The 24,851-nt window shown below is 36.5% G+C and overlaps 1 non-coding gene across 1 annotated transcript; it reads left to right on the forward strand.

Moving 5' to 3' along the window:
• Positions 1-22,911: 22,911 nt before the first annotated feature.
• Positions 22,912-23,018, forward strand: LOC128291211 (small nucleolar RNA R71). The gene has a single exon (XR_008280987.1). It is a non-coding gene; the product is annotated as a small nucleolar RNA R71 (small nucleolar RNA).
• Positions 23,019-24,851: the final 1,833 nt, after the last annotated feature.

A 24,851-nucleotide genomic window follows, 5' to 3' on the forward strand; every position in this document is an offset into this window, starting at 1 on the left:
GAGATAATACAAGTTGAGTCTACTGGCTTGAACAAGTTAACCGTAGTAATATCCTCGATGTTGGCTCAAAAATATGTAAAAAGGGGGTGTGAAGCATATCTTGCATATGTACTTGATAGTAAGGAGTCAGAAAAGAAACTTGAATCGGCGCCAGTGGTTTGTGAGTATTCGGATGTTTTTCCTGAAGAGTTACCGGGATTACCGCCTATTCGAGAGATAGAGTTTGACATTGAACTTGTACCTGGGACTACACCAATTTCGATAGCTCCGTATCGTATGGCACCATCGGAATTGAGAGAGTTGAAAACTCAGTTGCAAGAGTTGACGGATAGAGGTTTCGCCCGACCAAGTTTCTCACCTTGGGGTGCACCAGTATTGTTTGTGAAAAAGAAAGACGGAACCATGAGAATGTGCATTGACTATCGTCAATTAAATAAAGTGACAATAAAGAACAAGTATCCGTTACCGCGTATTGATGATTTGTTTGATCAGCTGAAGGGAGCCTCAGTGTTTTCGAAGATAGATTTGAGATCAGGTTATTATCAGTTGCGAGTTAGAGACTCAGATGTGCCTAAAACCACTTTCAGAACGAGGTACGGTCACTACGAGTTCTTAGTGATGCCGTTTGGGCTTACTAATGCCCCTGCGGTATTTATGGATTTGATGAATCAAATCTTCAGATAGTATTTTTACCGGTTTGTAGTTATGTTTATTGACGACATTTTGATCTATTCGCGAGATGAAACCGAACATGCTGAGCACCTGAGATTAGTTTTGCAGATTTTACGGGACAAGCAGTTATATGCTAAGTTCAATAAGTGTGAGTTCTGGTTGAAAGAAGTTAGTTTTTTGGGGCATGTGGTATCCGCATCGAGTATTAGGGTTGATCCAAGTAAAATATCGGCCATACTTGATTGGAAGCCTCCTAGAAATGTTACTGAAGTTTGGACCTTTTTGGGACTTGTCGGTTACTACAGACGGTTTGTAAAAGGTTTTTCGATGATAGCTACACCAATGACGAAGCTACTTCAGAAAGATGTTAAGTTCGAATGGTCAGAGAAGTGCCACAAAAGTTTCGACCAACTAAAGACCTATTTGTTGAAGCTCGGTGTTAGTGCGACTTGAATCGGTAAAGAGTTTGTCATTTACAGCGATCGTCTTCAAATGGGTGGGTTGTGTGTTGATGCAAGAAGGCGAGTTGTAGCTTACGTCGAGGCAATTAAAACCACATGAGAAAAACTATCCGACCCATGATCTCGAATTAGCTGCCATCGTATTCGCTTTAAAAATCTGGCGACATTACTTGTTCGGAGAGAAGTGTCATGTGTATTCGGATCACAAAAGCCTCAAATATTTGATGACTCAAAGAGATTTGAATCTGCGACAAAGACATTGGCTTGAATTGTTGAAAGACTACGAGCTTGTCATTGACTATCACCCGGGAAAGGCCAACGTGGTTGCCGATGCTTTAAGTCGTAAATCACTGTTTGCTTTGCGAGCAATGAATGTACACCTGTCCGTGTCATCCGATAATTTCTTAGTGGTAGAATTAAAGGCCAAACCATTATTAATTCATCAAATTCGTGAATCCCAGAAAGTTGACGATGAATTGGTTGCTAAACGAACTGAATGTGTTTCAAATGTGGAGTCAGAGTTTCAAATTGATGATGGCAATTGTTTGAGGTTCAGAAGTCGATTGTGCGTCCCAAGAAATTCGGAACTTATTTCGATGATTTTGAATGAGGCTCATAATAGTCGAATGTCAGTTCACCCGGGCAGTACAAAAATGTACAATGATCTGAAACGCCGATTTTGGTGGTCGGTATGAAGCGAGACATTTCTGACTTTGTCTCGAAGTGTTTAATATGTCAACAAGTGAAAGCGGAACATCAAGTGCCTTCAGGATTACTCCAGCCTATCATGATACCCGAATGGAAATGGGATCGTGTCACGATGGATTTTGTATCTGGGTTGCCATTGTCACCAAGTAAGAAAGATGCGATCTGGGTTGTTGTTGATAGATTGACAAAGTCGGCTCATTTTATTCCCGTACATATGGATTATCCACTTGACAAGTTAGCCGAACTGTATGTTTCTCAGATTGTAAGGTTACACAGAGTACCTGCTTCTATTGTGTCGGATAGAGACCCGAGGTTCACATCGCGATTTTGGAAGAAATTATAAGAAGCATTGGGTACCAAGTTGCATTTTAGCACCGCTTTTCATCCCCAGACCAATGGTCAATCTGAGCGGATAATTCAGATACTCGAAGATATGCTGAGATGTTGTATCCTTGAGTTTTGTGGTTCGTGGGAACGGTATTTACCTTTGATTGAATTCGCTTACAACAATAGTTTTCAGTCAAGCATTAAGATGGCACCTTACGAGGCTTTGTATAGTCGTAAATGCCGTACACCATTGTTTTGGACCGAGCTTAGTGAAAATAAAATCTTTGGGGTTGATTTGATTAAAGATGCTGAGCAGAAAGTAAAAGTAATCCATGAAAGTCTGAAAGCAGCTTCAGATCATCAGAAGTCGTATGCAGATTTAAAGCGAAAAGACATTGAATATCAGGTTGGAGACAAAGTGTTTCTTAAAGTTTCACCATGGAAAAAGGTGCTCAGGTTTGGCCGTAAAGGCAAATTGAGTCCGAGGTTCATCTGGCCGTATGAAATATCCAAACGAGTTGGGCCGGTCGCATACAGATTGATTTTACCCCCTGAGCTTGAAAAGATTCACAACGTCTTTCATGTCTTGATGCTTCGACGTTATAGATCCGATCCATCACACATAATTAATCCATCAGAGGTTGAAATTCAATCTGATTTGAGTTATGAAGAAGAACCAGTTCGTATCCTAGCTCGCGAGGTAAAAGAGTTGCGAAATAAAAAGGTTCTGTTAGTAAAGGTATTATAGCTCAAGCATGGGATCGAAGAAGCTACTTGGGAATTCGAGAACTCTATGAAAGAACGATATCCTAACTTATTCACTGGTAAGATTTTCGGGGACGAAAATTCCTTATGTGGGGGAGAGTTGTGACAGCCCTAATGTGACCCTAGTCGGAAAGTGGTTTTGGGACCACAAAACCGAATCACAAAAATAATTAACCATTATAATCTATGCTTATAATATGTGTAAATGCATGTGTGAAATTTTCATATCTTAATTTTGTCAATTGCATGTGAAATTATTAAATAGGGACTTATGTGAGACATTGTGAAATGTGATAGGTTAATTTTAAATGGTTTATTAATGCATGTTAACATAAAGGTGGACTTGCATGTCAAATTGTCCATTTCTTTGATAGTGGCCGGCCATAATGAGGATTTATGCATATTATAGATATTTTATAATAATTTTAAATTTCAATTAAAGGAATTATAGAATTAAAGGAAATAAAATAATGAGAAGTGGGAAGAGAAACAAAAGTGTTTCATCTTTACTTCTCCATTGCCGAAACTAGAAGAAAGAAGAAGAAAAACTCTTGTTGAATTTCGGCTAAGGTGTTTTGATACAAGAAGGTATGTTTTATGCCACTCTTGAAAATGTATGCATAATTTGAAGGATTGGTTTAAATTTTACTTGAATCTTGGATTGAAATTAGGTTATTTAGGAGGGTTGAATTTCGGCCTAGGAACTTAAAATTTTTAGTAGAAGTTTTGATGACATTAGATGGATAGTTAGGTTGGATGTGTTAAATTGTTAATTGTTTTAGCTTGAAAGTTAAGGTTAATATGGTTTATGGGATTGCCGAATCTAATTTAGGGAGAAAGAAAAATATATGTATTCGGTTATGCTATTGATTCTTGGGGAAATAATGTTTAATATATTTTTGTTTATGTTTTATAAAAGCACTAGTAATTGAATTTGAGAAATTTTAACTTGTTGATGGGAGGTGTTGAACGTGATATTCAGATGTGTTTCAAGGAATGACATTAGGGTAGCTAGAGTCTAAGAACTTTCGGTCAAGGACTATTGTGTGAGCAAATTCGGTATAAAGGTTTAGATGTTAATTGCATTGTATTTGATGTTTAAAGAATAGGTAGTAGCTAATTAAAGTTAAGAAGGCTAGAATTTCTTTTAAGGGAGGTGTGACCTTAATTTGAACAAAATAGAATCGGCCTTAAGCTTGACTAAATGGTTCAGTTAATATTAGCTTAGAAGAAACCTATATGAAATTGTTGTATTAGGTCATAATATATAATTACATATCAAGGCTAAGTTTAAGTAGTAAGGCCGAATAGGTTATAAATTAATTATAGACGGTTTATATACATAGGAGTATGTATGTATTTGTGTGTGCGGCATTGATGATAAATGGTGAATTGGTAATAATCTACTTGGGACAGCAGCAGTAAGGTGATTTTCGAAAATCACCATAAATTGTAGGAATTGAATTAGAAGTTGAATAAATTATGTAATTAAAGCTTGATGAGTCTAGTTTTCTATAATAGAAACCGTAAAAGAAAAAGAATTACCGATCATGAACTATTTGAAGTAATGTGGGACAGAGTCAAAATGACTTCTAGATCGCCTATTCTGTTTTTTATAAAATCATTATAAAATGTATAAATATGGTCATAGAATAAATTTTATATGCTCAGACTCCTTAGTGAGTCTAGTTTCAAATGAAATAAACGACAACATATTTTGATTTCTGTAAAGTGAGAAATTTATTTCGTAGTGAAGAATGGTTAGATTTGTCAAACAGTGAAACAAGGGAAACTTTAGGAAAAATCTGGTATTGATTGGCTCGACTAAAAATTATGAAAATTCTATTGATAAAATATAAATGAGTCTATTTTCAAGGAAAATTTACAGCAATTGATTTGGAGTTTTGTAGCTCCGTTTATAAGTAATTTAATGACTGTTGGTCAGGAATTCAGCTTATAGTGAAATTGTGATTATATGGTAAACATTGATAAAAGAAAAATTTTACTAATGAATTGCTTATTGATTTCTTATAAGCTTACTATAATCTGTATGTGTGAAAGTTGAATATATATGTATTATATTCTGAAAGTAATACTTGAATAATTGATTAATGATTAGTTTAAAATTTATTGAATTAAAGCTCAAGAGCATAGAGGGGCAACCTCGGATAAGGGAGAAGCTAAAGCCGCGGAATAGCCAACCCGAAATTTGTTCAGAAAGATACAAGGTAAGTTTTGAGTAATCGCCTTTAGCATAAAATTTATAATGCCTTGACATATATATACTACATGAATTTTGATCTTTTTGGTTCTATTTGAATTAAGTTGAATGGTAAATTAGGGTTAAGCTTGATTGATGAAAGGTACGTGTGATATTCATGCATGATTTTAAGCTGAAATGAAATAATGGTGTTCATAAGAAGCTCATGTCCGAATGTAGCCAATGGCTACTAATAATGTGAAATGTTCTATAAAATGCGTTAGAATACGATAAAAAAAACACATGTTATTTGATGTGGAATGGTATCCGGGCTTAAAGACCCGCAGGCTTCGTGCTGGAATCGTATCCGGGCTTAAAGACCCGCAGGCTTCATGCTGGAATCGTATCCGGGCCTAAAGACCCGCACGCTTCGTCTTTGGAATTGTATCCGGCTTAAAGACCCATGAGCTTCGTCTTTGGAATGACATCCGGGTTAAAAACCTGCAGGCTGTGCTAGATATGTGTTTCGAGTCCTAAGACTTGATAGGACCGGTGTCAGTAAGTTAAGTATGATTACGACATTGAATATCCGTGCGAGTAAGTATTATATATGTTATACCTGCTAAGGTACATATTATGTACTCATAAGTGAATTGACTTCAGAACGAATTATTAGTATCAAAGAATGGTATATATATATATATATGTGAGTGTGTGTATATGTATGTGAATGAATACCATATTTATGAATAAGAGAATGACTTATTTGGTCAATGTATGTCATTGTAAAAGCATGTGTCTTAAAGAAATTTTATGAACCATATAGTATAGTGAAATATGTACTGAGAATTTTCTTGTGTATTCATGTATATATATATATATATTCGGCCAATAGGTTATAATTAATGTACTTGTGAGTTTTTGGCCAAGTAATTTACAAATTAAATTTGGGTTCTTGTGATACTTAATGTTAGAATTTATATGATACGTTTTAATTGTTTGAAACACTTAAAACTTACTAAGCCTCGAAAGCTTACTCCGTTTTATTTTATTTCTTTGTTTTATAGATTGTCAATTTGTGCCACCGACTCGGGGATCATCAGCAGTTCATCATACTATCGATCTTTTAGGTACAGTTATATTTTGGCCTTGGTATGGCATGTATAGGTTAGGCCGGTGACGGTTATGTTTTGTATTGTAAATATTTTAGCCATACGAAAATGGCATATAAGTTGAATATCAATATCTAATTCAGTTCGATCTCTGTTTATGTTTATCTACTATGCGAATGAGATATTAAAATGTTGATTGATTATATGGACAAAAAAAATTTATTGTTTGGCTCGGTAATATCTCATAGCCTAAACCGGCGATCAGACTCGGGCTAGGGGTGTTACATAGGGAGTACGTAATTGCACCGACAGACACTCATGCAGCGACAACCTTTAGCCAAATTGATTTTACTAACGCTTGTATTTGAGTGTTTCCTCTTTAACATTCCATACTACATGTAACACCCCTAACCAGTACCCATCACCGGAATAGGGCTACGAGGCATTACCGAATAACACACCTCATTCACATACATTTATACATTCGTACTCAAAATACATTCAAAATATTCACAATGTCCCTTGTAAGGCTCTACGAGACCTTAAAACTTAGAAGTGGTTCGAGACTAAACCGATAACATTTGCAAACTTTGGGAAACTTAGAAAATTTTCAAACATTTAAGGGTCACATGCCCGTGTAAACAGGCTGTGAGCCTCACACGGCTACCAGACACGCTCGTGGCACTGGTCGTGTGAAAACAGGACATACATACTGACTTGCATCACACGGCCGGAGACACGCCTGTGTGCCATGGCCATGGGAAAATTAGGGAGGATACTGACTTGGCTACATGCCTATCTGCCAGCCCGTGTGCTACACATGACTAGTAGACATGCCCATGTGTCTAGGCCGTGCCAAACCTGTAAGGTATACTGACTGAATTCGAAAGGGTATCCCAGGAGACACATGACCATACAGCATGACCGTGTGTCACACACAACTGAGACATATGCCCGTGTGGACAAAAATAGGCCATTTGTAAAGCCAATTTGCCACCTTTATCTCATGCATACAAAGTAACCAATACGGTCCCATTTCAACACATATATAGGCAGCCAAAAAATGCCAATCTATACACATAACATGTCATCTATAGTCAACCATTTTAACTACTCAATTCCATATTCAAAACATACCAAATCATTAAGTCAAAATCATCACAACTTACAAAACTTCTAAATGCATTTTATCACCTTTCCATAAACTAAATCATGCTTCTCAAACATATCAATTCATCATGTATCAATCATACCAAAATATACCATTCTTCAAGCTTTAATACACCAATTTATAACTAGTCAAATGAGCAACCATTTAACCATATTAACAACCATGACAAATGCCAAAACACAAGGTAATTTATAATTTACATATACCACTTATCAAACACATAATTCAAGCCAACTTATATGGCTAAATATATACCAACATTTCCAACAAAAGCAAGCCAAATCTCACGGCTATACCAAACCTTAAAACACTTCATCAACTCACTAGTCTATACATGCCATATACCATATTTACAAGTATCCAAAAATACCAACAAGTAGTCGATAGTGTGATGATGGTTCCTGGTGATCCTTGATGTCTGAGCTAGCTTCGACAATCTATAAAAACAAGGAAAGAATACACAAATTAAGCTTTAAAAGCTTAGTAAGCCATATACAAATAAAGTCATCATATGAACATTTGCATATCAATTCAAATATGCTTAACATAACTAATCACATTCAAATTCACAGACCTTTCTCATTGAACATATATTCAATTTCTTAATCGAGTTCATCAAATATTCTCCCTTTTCAATACCCGTATGAATTTTGTACGTACCTGAGTCATTTAGCTCATTCAAATATTCTTTCTTGACTTGACTTTGCTAGTTGAATCGTTCGAAATCATTAAGGATACTCAGAAATCACATAAGCTCGTACAGTGCCATATCCCAGATATGGTCTTACATGTTATTACATATCGATGCCATTGTCTCGGATAGGGCCTTACATGAAATCGACTAACGATGTCAATGTCCCAGACATGGTCTTACACGTAATCTCAATACAATGCCAATTTCCCAGACATGGTCTTACATGTATTCACATCTTGATAACCTAATGTCATGACATTCGTTTCCTATACTATTCCTAAGGTTTGTATGGGACTTTCAAATGTCGTAACTCTGTTTATTGGTACTTGTAATTGTTCGTTCAGCATTTATAACATTTCAATGACAAGTAAACACATATAATTCCATTTAAAGGCATTTATTTGCATATGAACTTACCACGTAGTCAGAACAGAGGGGCTAGATTGACTATGCAATAACTTTCGACTTCCCCCGATCTAAATCTGATTTCTTTCATTCTTGAGCTATGTACATTCAAAATTAACTCTTTTATTCATCAACACATTTAATTTAGTCCACAAACACATATTTGGGCATTTTTTCACTTTAGCCCTAAAGCTCCACATTTATTCAATTTAGTCCCTATTTCTCAAATACATCAAATTCACACAATTCAATTTAATCCATGCTCAGTTAAATTACCAAAATACCCCTAGCAGCCCATATTTCACATTTATTCACACTTTTAACCCCACATTTTTGTCTTTTCACAATTTAATCCCTAATTTGTATTTTTTACCAAAAATCACTTTACAAAACAAGATAATCTATAAACAAATACTCATTTTCCATCATCAAACATTCAAGAGCTCAAGTATTCATCAATGGCACTTCACAAAATCATCATCAAATTCGAAAATTAAAGCACGGGCTAGCTAAAACACGAAGCAACGATCACAAAAACATAAAAATCATCAAAAACCGAGTTCAAAACACTTACCAAATTAGATTTACAATTGGCGAACCCTAAAACTCCATTTAAGCATTCTTATTCTTCAATAATTGGTCACCATTAAGAAAGATGGACAAGATTTCATATTTTGTTGTATTTTAATTAACTTATTTATAAAATTACTTATTTACCCTTAATGAATAAACATTAAAAACATACAATGGTTGTCCATAATAGTCCACTATCATTTAAAATTGTCTAATATCATCATAAGGACCTTTCATTTAATAAGCCATTGCAATTTGACACCTTTATTAAATAGAATGCAACTTTTGCATTTTACGCAATTGAGTTAAACAATAAAATTAGCTCATGAAATTTTCACACATATATAATCACATGCTATAAACACCAAAAATAATATTAAAATAATTTTACAACCTCGAATTTCTGGTTCTAAAACCACTATTTTGATTTAGCTAAAACTAGGCTATTACAACTCTCCCCCCTTAGGGATTTTCGTCCCCGAAAATCTTAGCAGCGAATAGGTTTGGATATTGCTTTCTCATAGCATCCTCGGGTTCCCACGTAGCTTTTTCTACCCCGTGTCGATGCCATAATACTCTCACTGACGCTATTCTTTTATTTCTCAACTCTTTGATCTCACAAGATAAAATTTGGATCGATTCTTCACTGTACGATAAATCTGATTGAATCTCAACTTCAGTTGGGGAAATAACATGCGAAGGATCAGATCGATATCGTTGAAGCTTCGATACATGAAATACATTGTGAATCTTTTCTAACTCAGATGGTAAGGCTAGCGATAAGCAACTGGTCTAACTTGGTCAATAATTTTATATGGGCCAATGAATATCAGGCTTAGTTTGCCTTTACGACTGAATCAAATTATTTTCTTCCATGGAAATACTTTCAAAAACACTTTATCCTCGATCTGAAACTCAATATCTTTTCGTTTCAAGTCTGGTATGATTTCTGTCGATCTAACGCTGCTTTCAAACCGTCACGAATTACTTTCACTTTCTGCTAGGTCTCTTTAATCAAATAGACCCCAAAAATCTTATTCTCACTAAGTTCAGTCCAGTACAACATTGTTCGACACTTTCGACCATATAAAGCTTTATAAGGTGCTATTTTAATGCTTGATTGAAAACTATTGTTATACACAAATTCAATCAACAACAAATATTTTTCCCACGTACCTTCGAATTCAAGAATGCAACATCTTAACATATCTTCGAGTATTTGAATAACTTGCTCGGATTGACCATCTATTTGCAGGTGAAATGCAGTACTAAAATGTAGATTTGTAGCCAGTGCATCTTGCAGTTTCTTCCAAAACCTCAATGTGAACCTCGGATCTCTCTCCAAAACAATAGACACAGGTACTCCGTGTAATCTCAAAACCTCAGAGATATACAACTCAGCTAACTTTTCAAGCGAATAGTCTGTTCTTACAGGAATGAAATGAGCCGATTTTGTCAACCAGTCAACAATAATCCAAATTGCATCTTTCTTACTCAGAGATAAGGGCAACCAGAAACAAAATCCATAGTCACTCTATCCCATTTCCACTCGGGAATCATAAACGGCTGCAATAAACTAGACGGTACCTAATGCTCAGCTTTAACTTGCTGACAAATCAAACATTTTGAAATAAATTCTGAAATATCACGTTTCATGTGATGGTCGTGAAACTAACTAAAAATTTGACTAAGGCAAGAGCACCTATCGAACAGTAATATAGTTATGGTGAGACCGGGAATATTGTACCCACGAGGACTAAAAGTACTTGTAATTACTATCCTTTTATTATCTAGCCTAAGAATTAAAGGATGTTTTTAAACTAAAACTAATTATCTAATTAACTAAGATTATGATAGATATTAAAGTTGGAAAATATTTTTTTAGAAAACCGATGGAGAAGACAATACCCAAGGAAGAATTCACCTAGACTTTACTTATCACTTTTGAATTAGACGATTTATTTACTTGACTTAATCTGTAGAAATCCCTGATTTATGTTAATATCTCTTTCGAGACTGAAAACAACTAACTCTAAGTTGATTAATCGAAATCTCTTTCTAATTAAAACCCCTATTGTCGCATTAACTCGATCTACGGATTCCCTTATTAGATTTGACTCTAATCTGACAGATTTATGTCATCCTATCTCTAGGATTGCATGCAACTCCGCTTAATTATGAATGATCTACTCTTAAACAGGGACTTTTGCTCCACTGAATAAGCACATCAAAACCTGATTTAATATCCTGGAATATTAAAGCAAGAATTAGATCTCACAATTAAGAATAAGAACAAGTATTTATCATTTAATTCAAATAGTAATAAGATCCGTCCTAGGTTTCATCTCCCTTAGGTATTTAGTGAGTTTAGTTCATAATAATGGAAAACATCTCAAGATTGGGAAAACAACAAAAGATAAAGAACCCAAAGAACTTCTATCGAAATTGAAAGAAGATCTTCAGTCTTGAAGTAGATCCTGCTTCCGAGCTGATTCCGATGGCTGTCCTTGAGTATTTTCTACCTTCTACTCTACGTCTCCCCCTTGCTCCTCTTCTAGGGTGTTTATATAGACTTTGGAATGCCCAAAATAGCCCAAAATTATCCTTTTCTGAATAGAATTAGACGTGCCACGCCCGTGTGAAGGTCCTCAAGCCGTGTGCAATTATGACTTGGTTTAATGTCGACACAACCATGCCACACGGGAGAGTGGCCTACCCGTGTGTCACACACGGGCGTGTGGATTACCCGTGTGGAAGTGCCTAGGCTGTCTAAAACACTGAATTAGACCTAATTTATCTATTTTTTGGCCCGTTTCTTGCTCTTTTTTTTAACTTAAGCTCTCCTGAGTATGAAACATGAAATTAAATGATTAGGACCATCAAATTCATTAAATCTTATGATAATCCTTCCAAAAATATGCCAAGCATAGGGTAAAAACATGTATATATTATTGTTTATCAAATATCCCCACACTTAAGCAATTGCTTGTCCTCAAGCAAAATTCTCCACTCAGAATTAAAATTAATTCTTCTTGAGTTATAATTCTCATAAAAAATGTTTCGAAGTAATCCACAGATAATCAGACATTGAGAATTCAACTAAAAGAACATCAAAGTTTCAAAAAATCTAAGTTGAGCATTTTAATATAAAATCATAGGTATCCCCTTTTATCTAAGTAATCACATTTAATTCCAAATTGACAAGAGTTGATATCCTCACTAAAGATTCACTCATATCACTCAAAGTGTTTAAGGTTCAATAATTAAGCACTCAATAGTCAAACATGAAAAGTTATTACCATAGGCTTGCATGAAAATCAAATCTCCACAACTATAAATGAGATGATACACGAATCAAACGGTATTTAACAGGGTTGTAATGGGGCTTGGGTTAAAGGTATGGATAAAGGCTGAAAAAGAGGGTTAGAATCGAGATTAATTTAATAAATTACCCAACTTAGAAGAAAAAAATTACTAAATTACAAACAAGTGCGCGAAATAAAACTTTCTAAGATGAAGTGAGCTTTCCCTCAATATACTAACTTTAACTTATGCAAGCTCTTTAAAACAATATGTAATTGAATGAATAAATATACAGTTTTTTTTAAGAACAAGAACAAGTAATCGATAGTACATAATAATTAAACAACTGAAATGGACGGAAAAAGTTAGGTAACTAATCAAATCAAAGCTCGATAAAAAAAAAGAGTCAATAAAAAGAGAAATTCTTAATGAATCAAAAAGGGTTCAGTCGTGGGTAAATCATTAAGGGTAAAATCAAGAAACAATAGTTAAGGCTCAAAGCGGTTCACTAGGGGTCAATTATGTGGGTAGGATTTTTATGGGGTAAATGGGTTAAAACCTAAGTGCCTTTATCATTTTAGTATATCAAATCAAAGGTGTGGTCTCGACATGTATAATCGATGCAAGTTCTAGAATAGCAAATCAATGTTGACACACTCATAATCAATAAAATAAGTGAGCAAGAAAGATATACGCTCAAAAAGGCTCAAAATCTCATGAAAATTAGAGGTATTTGATGTCACTCTTGCAAATTCAAAACTTCAAGATAATACCTCAATTCAGGGAAACAACCTAGCAATTTTACTACTCAAAAGTCAACTTATCATGCTTGATTCTCTAATGTTTTAAAGTTTAAACATTCAAAGCATAATTACCTTTGATTTAATTCAAAAAATATCAACAACCATTATAAATCAATCAAAATCCATTCTAATAGTGATATGAGAAAATTATTTAAGAACACGATATGATTCAGGGATTTTCTGATAAACAGAATATCATTACCTCCCCACACTTAAGGTGTACAATGTCCTCAATGTACAAAGATAGATAATAATAATATAAGTATAATATCGTAGAGTAAGGGGAGAAGTGAAACTGCACTGAATTTAGATGTAGTCCTTAGAAGAGCGAAAGTGGGTTTATAGACATTGGAAATGATGTGCATGTGACATTAGACAAAAGTGAAGGTGGTGGTAGAGGTTGGGTTCCATAATCACAATGCCCAGCGATGAGGTTATCGTGGCAGTTGGTGTCGTAGTGGCTATGGTCGTGGATGAGCAGGACATGGCAGTCTTGGATTATCTTTTCCCATAGGTCTATTTGTATATTTCTGAGTAGCACCAATCGACTGAGCCTTTTGAAACTGCGATATCACCAGTGATGTTATAGGAACAGCTATAGATTTAAAATATACTAATCAAAGTCTTTTTAGAACATAAAAAAATGAAAATAAAAATAAAAATAAAAGGAAAAAGAAAAAGAAAAAGAAAAACAACTAAAGTGAAAATGAATAGACTCAAAAGTCCCCATAGGCAACTGGATCGTCCGGTGGTGGTACTGGAGGCGAAATGTGGAAATGCTAGCAAATCTGTTGTAGAGTCGCCTTTATGTTGTCAAATCGACGAGTGCAATATTGCTCAAATCGATGCAGGTGGTTAGAAATTTCTGTTAATAAAGTAGCCACATGAACTAGTCAGTGTGTTGGCGGTGGCAGAGATGGTAGGTCCTCATGAAATGAAGTGATATATTCAGGAATATCCTTGGGGTCATCCTCATTGGTGGCTCGTGCTAGTTAGTATTGAGGAGGATCGAACCCGCAACGACGCTCTATCATCCTCATGTAGAGCATACTCGAGATGCCCTGTGGGGACATCTGGCCCATGAGTGTGAGCGATGAGGACTGTGCTGATGTGTTCAGGAGCCCAAAGTGTCGAGCTAGTCAAGCCACATATGGGCCAATGCTGATGACTCCCTTTTGGTGTCGTTCTGTCTGATGGCGAAAGGCAAAGGCAATAAAGTATGCGAGATAAAAAATATGCCCTTGCCTCATGCTCCACAAGAAGTATGCATCGTAAGTGTTAATGACGTCAGTGCTTTCTCGTCTCCCTCTTAATGTGTGTGCCAAGAGGGCATGAAGATATCATAGAGTTGGAGCTAGAGCCAATACCTTTGAGTAGCTGGGGTCATAGATGCCTGTAACAGGCATGAGGGCTGCACAACACGATAAAGGTGCATAATAGATGTGGCGGTGGAGGTGGGGAAAATTTTTGGCCTCTATAAAATCGTCTATATAGAGTCCCAAGGTAGCTCCAAATTTTGGACACTCAACTGTCGTGCTAGATCGCCAAGGCGAAATTGGACTATTCCTGGGTCGTCGTACTCTACCATAACTATCTTCAACTAAAACGTCAGCATAGTTCCAAAGTGAACTCTAGATATGTCAGCTCGATAATATCAAATAAGTGGTCCCACGGAGCAGTGGCGAGAAGGGCTCGAACAGAATCAACTAGGTGGACCTGCTCTAATGCGGCCCAAAAGATGCAACAGCCCACACCAAGGGGTCGGGCACATAGAATCTGAAATAATTCTTCCTGGGGCCCTGGTGGAAATTGGAGGAACGGATGGCGAATCTCAATGGTGGCGCTCGAAGAGGTCACACCTGATCCCTTTCGCTTTTTAGAGGTAGGGATAGAAGTTTTCTTTCCTCGAGTCTTTGTCATGATGTACCTAACAGGCAAAACATTTCAATATGAATAGAATCGGTATAATTAACACTTAATCAAAGACATCAAGAAGCTTTGGAAGAGATAAGACAAAACAAAACAAAACCTAATAAGATGGAAATTTAGACTACTCTATCACAAGGTGGAAATTTAGTCTTATATGCACCATTAACCAAACATACTAAAACAAAAATTTGACAGTATGTGAATCTAAATTAAGAGCTTACAAATCTAAGTGGTCATAATAAGAGCAAAGAGAAATTGTAACTAAGCTAACAAGACAACCCATGGCACCTAATAAGCGAATAAGAAAGAAAATCCTACGATAAGTAACAAAATACCAAAATTAACTAGAAGCAACATGGTCGAAAGTAGAATAAGAGTGAAACCAAAAATAGACATAACCAAAGAAATATAATAATGAATCTAAAACTAAGAAAATTAATAATAATACAGAAAAATGGCAAGAATAAAAGAAAAATAGAAAATAAATAAGATAAAATATAAGCAAATAAAAGAAATTAGAGGAAATGGGGGAAAGAAGGTGAATTGACGCCGGGATGAGTGGTGGCCGGATGGAGGTGGTATGGGTGGGCTCGGGTCGTGCATCTTGGGGCATAGTGTAAGGGCAAGGGAAAAAGGGGGTTATGTGGTTGAGCAAGGATGGACAAAGGGAGATGAAAGAGAGGAAAGAATAAAAGAAATGAGAGTGGGGTGTTGGTCGTCGGAGGTTCGTTGGAGAATGGTGGCCGGAGTGGAGAAGGTGAATAGTGGAAAGGTTGATGAATAGTGATAGTGGGGTTTTAAATAGGGAAGGGGGAAAATTAGGGTTAGAGGAGGGGAATAAATGGGGGCCACAGTCGTATAAGCCCCGTTTTGGGCAACACGGCCGTGTCCCACGCCCATATGGTGTGTTCTTAACCCGTGTTTTTCATGAAATCTTAGTCAGTGTCACATACGGTCCCTTCGACACGCCCGTGTTTATAGGCCGTGTGACCCACACTGCCGCGTCGCACGGCCGTGTGCATGTTCATTCATTTCTCCCATGCCCGTGGTAGGTCCAACACGCACGTGTTCATGACTTGTGCTTATGGTCTGATGATTTAAGTTAGTATTGCAACGGTCTGTGGACACGCCCTTGTGTCTAGGCTGTGTGACCCACACGGCCACAGCGTACAGCCATTTGGTGCTTCATTCACTTCTCCCATGCCCATGGTAGGTCCAACATGCCCGTGTCTGGTAATCAAGATTGTGCACAGCTTTTGGGCACAGCCGTGGCTGAAGCCCGTGTTGTATTCTGACTTGTTGAAAGTTTCAATTGTTTGTGCAATTTCCCACATGGCCTCAAGCACGCCCATGTTCATGACCGTGTAACTTCCATGGCCACCTTGCATGGTATTGGTGATTTAACACATACCGTGCCACTATTGATTTTTTGGGGGGGCAATTAAAGTGCAGTTTCACTACGGTCTAGGGCACGCCCATCTCCCGTAGCGGTGTGATGCACACGGCCGTATCGCACGGCTGTGGCTATTTATCGTAGCCCGTGTGTAACCCTGTCTTGGGGAAAATATTTGTTTTGTTTTAACATGGCCATGGCAACGCCTGTGTCTCTTACCCGTGGTGAGCACACGGCCTAAGGCACACTTGTGTGCCAGGCCATGTGTGCCAAAAATACCTATAGTTAAGTTATATGGAAAAAATGGGAAAACAAACTAAATTTATTTAGTGGGGTAGTGCTCGAGTTGCCTCCCGAGGAGCGCTTATTTAAAGTCTAAGCTCGACTTTACCTTGTGGGTATGTTTAGGCAGGTTCGTGATAAATCGTAATTCAAACATATTTTTATCCTATGCTTAGCACATTTTATGGATGATTTTTCCTTAAAATTGGTGAATTCGATGCTCTTAATGTCTTAATTTCATGCTTATACTTAGGTAAGCATAGGAGAGTGAAAGGAATGAGAAACGGGCCAAAAACAGAGAAAATGGGACAACGTACGAAATCAACATGGCTTGGACCTCCTCACACGGGCAGACCAAACTGCTGTGTCAATTTGGCAGAATCGAAGCACAACTCACACGGGTGGACCACACGCCTGTGCCTATTTAACAGGCTTGACCACGGCTTTAAGCAATCGCACACGGGCATGTCACACGGGCATGTCCCTACCGAGCCCAAGTTTAGTCCAATTTGGAAAAGGCAAATTTTGAGTGTTCTTAGGCATTCCAAAGCATATAAATACACCCTAGAGGAGGAGGAAAATGACACAGAGGGAAGAAGGTAGGGAACTGCTCAAGGAAAGCCGATTGATCCATCTCAGAAGCTGAATTCATCATCAAGACTGAAGATCTCCATTCAATTTCCCTTCAGGAGTTTTTGGTTTTTCTTTATGTTTTGTATTCATTATTCTTCTGAGATGTTTACCTTTTTAGTTATGAACTAAAACCCCTAAATACCTAAGGGGAATGAAACCTAAGTCAGATCTTGTTATTATTATTTGAATTGTATGATAAATATTTGAATTGTTCTTAATTATGTGTTCTTAATTCTTGTTTTGACATTCTAGGATATTGATTCAAGTTAAGCTCTTATTCAGAGGAGGAATATACCCTGTCTAAGAGTACATTTGTCATAATTAAGCAGAGTTGGTTGCGCGCTAGAGATAGGTGGCAAGGTTTTGTCGGATTAGGATGAAACCTAATAAGGGGATCCATAGATCTAGTTAATGCAACCTTAGGGATTTAATTAGAAAGAGATTTAAATTATTCAACCTACGGTTAGATGTTGTTAGTCTCAAGAGGGATAATAATATAACTTAGGGATTTCTACGGATCAAGTCAAATGAATAAATAAATCGATTGAGTCAAATAACAAGTGAAGTCTAGGTGGATTTTTCCTTAGGTATTGTCTTAATTCAATCGTTTTTCCAAAAGTAATTCCCCAATTCTATTTTCTGTTAATTCTTAGTTTAGTTAATTAGTTAGTTAAAACAAACCCCATTATTCTTAGGCTAGATAATAAAAAGATAGTCATTACTAGTACTTTTAGTTCCTTTGGTTCGACAATTCGGTCTTGCTAAAGCTATACTACTGTTCGATAGGTACACTAGCCTTCATCGTGATAATAGTTAGTTTCAAGAACGATTCATTATAAATATTTAAAACCTATCACGAATATCATGCATCAGTTCGCGGAGCTGTAGCTCCTCTCCATTGTCTTTAAAATCCTCACCGTTATAAAATTTAAAATAATGTCCATTTACCTTGAAAGTGCCTTGGGTTGGGTGACTTACCTCTACTGTGCCATATGGAAAGACGGTTTGGACTACGAAAGGACCTGACCATCGTGATTTAATCTTCCCAGGAAACAATTTGAGCCTTGAGTTATTTAGTAGGACAAGGTCTCCAAATTCAAATTGCTTGTGTTGCTTTAAATGAGCATCATGGCGACGCTTCGTTGCTTCTTTGCATAATCATGAGTTCTCATATGCATTTGCTCGCCATTCATTTAACTCATTCATCTGCATAAATCTCTTTTCACCTGCGAGTTTGGGATCAAAGTTCAAAAATTTTATAGCCCAGAATGCTTTATGTTCTAGATCAAATGGTAAATGACAACTCTTCCCATAAACAAGCCTGTAAGGAGATATTCCTATGGGGGTCTTAAAAGCAGTTCTATAGGCCCATAAAGCATCATCTATTTTCTTTGCCCAATCTTTCCTATTTGACTCTACAGTCTTTTCTAGGAAATGTTTAAGCTCTCAGTTCGCGACTTCGACTTGTCCATTAGTTTCAGGATGGTAAGGGGTAGCTGTTCTATGGTAAAATATTTTTCAAGGGTTTTAACAAATTGAGAATTACAAAAATGAGTACCCCTATCACTGATAATTTTTCTAGGTGTTCCAAATCGAGAGAAGAGTTTCTTAAGGAACCTTACCACCACTCTAGCATCATTAGTAGGTAAGGCTTGGGCTTCCACCCATTTAGACATATAATCAACAACTACTAAGATATATTTATTCCCAAATGAGCTAGGGAATGGACCCATGAAGTCAATACCCCATACATCAAATATTTCACATGAAAGCATGTACATTTGAGGCATCTCGTCATGTTTAGAGATATTACTTGTTCGTTGGCATTTATCACAAGAAATAACATATCTGTTGGCGTATTTGAATAGTGTGGGCCAATAAAAACCTGATTCAAGTGTTTTATGTGTGGTCCTAGTCCCTCTGTAATGTCCTCTAGTCGATCCTGAGTGGCAATGTTCCAAGATTCTAATTGCTTCTAACTTTGTAACGCATCTTCTAATGACTTGATCTGCACATATACGAAAATGAGAAGGATCTTCCCAAAAGTAGTTTTTCACATCAGTAAAGAAGCATTTTTTTTGCTAATGTGTCAACCCTTTTGGACCAATGTTAGTAGCTAAATAATTCACAATGTCTGCGAACCAAGGTTCCTCAGAGTCAGATATAGCAAAGAGTTGTTCTTTAGGGAACGAGTCGTTTATCTCATGTTTATCAAGCTACTTGAGATGTGGGTTTTCTAATCTAGATAGATGGTTTGCTGCAAGATTTTCAGCTCCCTTCTTAACTTGAATTTCTAAATCGAATTCCTGCAACAATAAAATCTATCTTATTAGTCGAGGTTTTGCATCTATTTTAGTAAGGAGGTATCGAAGAGCAGAATGGTCAGTGTAGACAACAACTTTAGATAATATTAAGTATGGTCTAAATTTATCGAATACAAAAACCACAGCCAACAATTCTTTCTCAGTTGTTGTATAGTTTTCTTGTGCGGCTGTCAATGTTTTGCTAGCATAATAGATTGGTTGAAAATGCTTGTCTTTCCGCTGTCCAAGAACCGCACGCACTGCAAAATCACTCGCATCACACATTAGTTCAAAGGGTAAATTCCAATCAGGTGCAACTACAATTGGAGCATGAATTAATTTATCTTTAAGAGTATTAAATGCTTCTAAACATTCCTAACTGAAAATGAAAGGCACATCTTTTTCTAGTAAATTCGTTAAAGGATTAGCTATATTCAAAAAATATTTAATAAACCTTCTATAAAATCCAGCATGACTTAAAAAGCTTTGTCAATAGTTTCAACTTTTGCTTTGTCAACCTCGATTCCCCTGCTAGAAATTTTGTGGCCTAACACAACCCCTTCATGAACCATGAAGTGACATTTTTCCCAATTCAGTACCAGGTTCGTTTCCTCACATCTCATTAGAACTCATTTTAAATTTTTAAGGCAAAGATGGAAAGAGTTACCGAATACCGAGAAGTTATCCATAAATACCTCTATAATGTCTTCCACAAGTTCATCAAAAATAGCGAACATGCATCGCTGAAAAGTAGCAGGAGCATTACATAATCCAAAAGGCATTCGTCGATAAGCAAACGTACCGTATGGACATGTAAATGTCATTTTCTCTTGGTCCTTAGGAGCTACTGGGATTTGGAAATAACCAGAGAGTCCATCTAGGAAACAATAATACATATGCCCAGATAATCTTTCCAACATTTGATCAATGAATGGTAAGTGAAAGTGATCTTTTCTTGTAGCATCGTTCAATTTCCTATAGTCAATGCAAACTCTCCATCCCATGACTATTCGCGTTGGGATTAGTTTTTCTTCTCATTAGCCACAATAGTCATGCCTCCTTTGTTAGGAACAACCTGCACAGGGCTCATCCAAAAACTGTCAGAAATAGGATAAATAATTCCAGCATCTAGAAGTTTAATTACCTCAGCTTTTACAACTTCTTTCATATTAGGATTCAACCGTCTTTGAGCTTGCACACAAGGTTTATATTCATCTTCCATTAAAATTTTATGTGTGCAAAAAGAAGGACTGATCCCTCTTATGTCAGAAATCTTCCAAGCTATGGCTCTTTTGTGCTCCTTTAATACTTGGAATAACTTGTGTTTTTTGGTTGGCTATAAATCTGAAGCAATAATCACTGGTAATGTGGAATTATTTCAAAGAAAAGCATATTCTAAGTGATCTGGCAGTTGCTTTAATTCCAGTTTAGGAGGTTCTTCAACAGAGAGCTTTAATTTTAATTCATTGTTTACCTCAATACCCTCGTAGCTCTTACCTATCGTAGTTCAGCTTTTATCTTACCTATCGTAGAATCATCATCATTTACCTCCTCTCATTGGGCAAGACACAGTTCCAATTTGTCCTTATGTACGATTTTCTGTAAAGAATCTTGAGTAGAATTATCAATAGAGTCAATAAAATAACAGGAGTCATCTTGTTCCTTAGAAAATCTCATGGCATCATAAATCTTAAAAATAATTTCTTCGTCACCTACCCTAAGTATAAGTTTGTCGTCATCCACATCAATAACAACCCTAGTAGTGGCTAAAAATGGGCGACCTAAAATTAAAGGCACCTTAACATCCTCATCCATGTCAAGCACAACAAAATCGACAGGGAATATGAATTTATCTACTTTTACAAGTACATCCTTGATAATACCCCTAGGATATTTAACAGATCTGTCAGCTAGTTAAATACTCATCCTAGTACGTTTTGGTTCCCCAAGGCCAAGTTGCTTGAACATTTTGTAGGGCATCAAATTAATGCTAGCTCCTAAATCAGCTAGTGCTTTTTCAATATTTAAACTACCAATTAAGTAGGGAATAGTAAAACTTCCTGGATCTTTCAGTTTGGTTGGCAGTTTATTTTGGAGTATGGCTGAGCACTCCTCGTTGAGTTCCACTATAGACAATTCTTCAAACTTCCTTTTATTTGTTAGAAGCTCTTTTAAAAATTTTGCATATGTAGGCATTTGCGAGATAGCTTCAACAAAAGTTAAGTTAATATGTAATTGTTTAAACAGTTCAAGAAATTTACTGAATTGTGCATCCATGCGGTCTTTCTTCAACTTTGCTAGGTACGGGATTGGTGTTTTATATTCCCTTTACTCTGGTTTTTTGTTGTTTTCGGGTTTTACCTCATTGTCTTCTTTTCTGTCAGCTTCTGGTTGCAGCTTCTATTCAGATTCAGCTAACAGTTTCCCACTCCTTAATGTAACTGCTTTCACATGCTCTTTTGGATTGGGTTCGGTGTTACTAGGTAGACTCCCTGGTGGTCTCTCTGAAATCATCTTAGCCAGCTATCCTATTTGATTCTCGAGCCCTTGAATTGATGCTTGCTGATTTTTAAGTGCAGTTTCAGTGTTCTGAAAATGAGTCTCCACTACTAAAATAAACTTTGTCATTATCTCCTCAAGGTTTGGCTTTTTCTCTTGCTGGCAAGGTTGTTGTTGGAAGCTTGGAGGGGGTGGTGGTCTTTGATTGCCTTGGCCTCCCCACGAGAAATTTGGGTGGTTCCTCCAACCTGCATTGTAAGTGTTACTATAAGGATCATTTTGAGGCTGAGATTATTACCCATATAATTCATTTGCTCGTTCTTCATGTTAGGGCCGTAGGATGGATATTCTAAATTGCTCATTCCACCTCCACTTGCATCTCACTGCATTACTGAATGAACCCGTGTAGAACCAAGTAAACCATCAATTTTTCTATTCAAAAGTTCTAGCTGATTGGAAATCATAGTAACCGAATCAACGTTAAAAACGTTGGCTGCTTTTGTCAATTTTGTCCTCATGACTTGCCACTAATAATTATTCAGTGACATCTCTTCTATGAACTCATAAGCCTCTTCAGGTGTCTTATTATTGATAGTTCCACCAGTCGCTGCATCAATCATTTGTTTAGTCGAGGGATTCAAATCGTTGTGGAAAGTTTGAACTTGTAGCCAAAGAGGCAACCCATGGTGAGGGCACCTTCTCAATAAGTCTTTGTATCTCTCCCATACGTCATAAAGAGTTTCTAAATCCATCTGTACAAAAGAAGAGATATCATTCCTCAGTTTAGCCAGCGAAAAATGTTTAAGTAAAAATTTTTCGGTCATTTGTTCCCAAGTGGTGATTGACCCTCGCGGTAACGACTTCAACCAATGTTTAGCCTTATTCCTCAATGAAAAGGGAAACAATCGAAGGCGAATGGCATTGTCAGAGACGCCATTGATCTTAAATGTATCGCAGAATTCTAGAAAATTTGCTAAATGAGTGTTTAGATCCTCGTCCTGTAAACCATCAAATAGAAAAAACTGTTGTATCATTTGAATAGTGTTAGGTTTCAGTTCAAAGTTATTTGCAGCAATAGCAGGTCTAACTATAGTCAATTCAGTTCCTGTTAGATTTAGGTTTCAGTTCAAAGTTATTTGCAGCAACAGCAGGTCTAACTATAGTCAATTCAGTTCCTGTTAGATAAAGTTAGCATAATCATACATAGTACGAGGAGCAGGATACTGATTTACTGGATTTACAGCAACCACAAGAGGTAGCGGATTATTCTGATTTTCAGTCATCTCCTCAGTATTAGTGTGAATATCGCCCTCTCGCTCTTTCTCTATGTATTGTAGGCTTTGCCTTATTTCTTTTTGATTTCTGTGAGCTGTGCTCTCGATCTCAATATCAAAAAGCAAAGGTCCTGACGGGTTTCTTATAGTCATAAACTAAAAAAACCTGCCAGAAGTAATTAAAACAAAAACAAAAAAAATTAAATTACAATAACAATAAAAAATGGCTAAAGTAATAAAAATGAAGCGTTCCTAATATCTTAGTCCCCGGCAACGGCGCCAAAAACTTGATGGTCGTAAAACTAACTAAAAATTCGACTAAGGCAAGCGTACCTATCGAACAATAATATAGTTATGGTGAGACCATAAATATCGTATCCACGAGGACTAAAATTACTAGTAATTACCATCATTTTATTATCTAGCCTAAGAATTAAAGGATGTTTTTAAACTAAAACTAATTATCTAATTAACTAAGATTACGACAGAGATTAAAGTTGGAAAATATTTTTTTAGAAAATTGATGGAGAAGACAATACTCAAGGAAAAATCCACCTAGACTTTACTTATCACTTCTGAATTAGACGATTTATTTACTTAACTTAATCTGTATAAACCCCTGATTTATGTTAATATCTCTTTTGAGATTAAAAACAACCAACTCTAGGTTGATTAATCGAAATCTCTTTCTAATTAAAACCCCTATTGTCGCATTAACTCGGTTTATGGATTCCCTTATTAGATTTGACTCTAATCCGACAGATTTATGTGATCCTATCTCTAGGATTGCATGCAACTTCACTTAATTATGAATGATCTACTCTTAAACAGAGATTTTTGCTCCATTGAATAAGCACATCAAAACCTGAATTAATAACCTGGAAAATTAAAGCAAGAATTAAAACTCACAATTAAGAGTAAGAATAAGTATTTATCATATAATTCAAATAGTAATAAGATCTATCCTAGGTTTCATCTCCCTTAGATATTTAGGGAGTTTAGTTCATAATAATGGAAAACATCTCAAGATTGGGAAAATAACAAAAGATAAATAACCCAAATAACTTCTAAGGAAATTGAATGGAGATCTTCAATCTTGAAGTAGATCTTACTTCCGAGCTAATTCCAATGGCTGTCCTTGAGTATTTTCTACCTTCTACTCCACGTCTCCCCCTTGATCCTCTTCTAGGGTGTTTATAAAGACATTGGATTGCCCAAAATAGCCCAAAATTAGCCTTTTCCGAATAGAATTAGACTTTGGCTTGACAGGGATATGGCCGTGTGCCACGCCCGTATGAAGGTCCTCAGGCCGTGTGCAATTCTGACTTGGTTTAATGTCGACAC

Source organism: Gossypium arboreum, chromosome 3, assembly GCF_025698485.1.
Source record: "Gossypium arboreum isolate Shixiya-1 chromosome 3, ASM2569848v2, whole genome shotgun sequence".
Taxonomy (NCBI): Eukaryota; Viridiplantae; Streptophyta; class Magnoliopsida; order Malvales; family Malvaceae; genus Gossypium; species Gossypium arboreum.